Source organism: Orycteropus afer, unplaced genomic scaffold (assembly GCF_000298275.1).
Source record: "Orycteropus afer afer isolate SDZICR_OR568_19922 unplaced genomic scaffold, OryAfe1.0 scaffold00158, whole genome shotgun sequence".
In the NCBI taxonomy this organism is placed as follows: Eukaryota; Metazoa; Chordata; class Mammalia; order Tubulidentata; family Orycteropodidae; genus Orycteropus; species Orycteropus afer.
In genome coordinates, this window is record NW_006921745.1 from 6390366 (window position 1) to 6392088 (window position 1723).

At 41.5% G+C, this 1723-nt stretch overlaps 1 protein-coding gene across 1 annotated transcript in view; it reads left to right on the forward strand.

Moving 5' to 3' along the window:
* Nucleotides 1–1723, forward strand: part of MACROD2 (mono-ADP ribosylhydrolase 2) — a 289962-nt gene that overhangs the window by 173200 nt on the left and 115039 nt on the right. The gene's annotated exons all lie outside the window — the stretch shown is intronic.

Below are 1723 nucleotides of genomic sequence, written 5' to 3' on the forward strand. Positions count from 1 at the left end.
TTCTGCTTCTCTGTTTTCTATACTTTAACTAAATGTTTCATATTTTTTCCTGTGCCTTTAGATAAATTGACAACTTTATTTTTTATTTTATATTTCAAGGAAAAAGAGGTATAGAGACCATCCCAGCAATGAGTTATAAAATCATGCTTTATTTATCTTGTTTTTAAAAAAATTTTTATTGTAATTTGGGTGAAAGTTTTCAGAGCAAATCATTTTCCATACAACAGTTCATAACATTTTATTCCATGACCTTGACTTTAATTCCTTATTATGTAACAGTTCTCTTTGCACTTCCTCCTTGTAGTTACCTCTTGCCTGTATCCTTCCCTCTCATGCAATCCTGCCCCCTGAGCAGTGTCCCTGTGCAAATACTACTTTTCTATTTTCCCATGATTGATCACTCCAAGGAGTATATCTACCTGATGTACATGTCCACCCCATATGTCTGTCTATTGTTTGCCTGGAAGCCACAGGAGTGAGTTCAGTTCCAGACCTGAAGGGTAACTAGGGGTCATAGTCTCAGGGGTCTCACCAGGTTCTATTAGACCAGCAAACCTGTTTTTTTTTTTTTTTTCTTATGATTTTAAGTTTTGTTCCACATTGTTCTCCCACTCTATTCAGGATCTCCTACATAGATCTCCCTCCAAGTGGTTGAGAGTGGTAGCCAGGCACTATCTAGTTCTTCTGGTCTCATGGTCATATAGGCTGAGGATTGCATGATCTACCAGTCTCTTGGACTAATTGTTTCCATGTATCTTTTGTTTTCTTCATTCTTTGCTCTGGACTAGGAGAGATCCATCGTTGCCTCTAGATGGCCGTTTGCAATCTTGTAAACCCTAGTTGCTATTCACCAAAGTAGGATGTAGAACAATGTTTTCGTGTAGATGTTGTGCCAATTGAGCTTGATGTCCCCTGTGACCATGGTCCTGAGCCCACAGGTCCAACTTCTCACTCCCTCATGTTTGCTGGCTGTGGCCAAAAAGCCACCACAACCTTGCCCCTTGTTAGCTCTACTATACACCCAGGCATTCTTACAGCACATACAATACACATGTAGAAACATTGTCTGCTAACCCTAGACATGGTCATGGGCATACTCCCCTCTGCCAAGACATACCTGATGGTTCAGCCTGTCCACCCATCTATCTACTGTGGATCAATGCTGACAATGCAGTACTGTACATCCAAAAGGGTTCATCTTTCTTGTCTGTAACTCTCATTTACCTCTCAATGGCTTCCTTCCCTTAATGCCACCATGTTGATCACTCACTTTTGGTATATTGCCCTTCCCCTCACCCAAATCAATACTTGTGCCTACCTATGTAGAGCTCTGGTAGCATAGGGCCTAAGGCACTTCACTGCTAACCAGAAGGCGGGTGGTTCAAACCCACCAGCCACTCCTTGGAAGGAAGTTTGGGCAATCTACTTCTGTAGTGATACTGCCTCAGAAATCCAAGGAGGGCTCACTATGAGTTGGGTCTGACTCGATGGCATGTAACAACAACAACAACAACAATCTAGCAGTGATCACTTCCCTCCCCTCCCATTTCTGGTAACCAACAAAGAAAGCTTCATTCCATGTATAAACCTTTCCTTGACTTTTTACAATAGTGAACTAATGCAATATTTGCCCTTCTGTGATTGACTTATTTCACTCAGCATAATGTCCTCCAAGTTCATCCACATTACGTGGTGTTTCACAGATACTACGTTATTCTTTAGG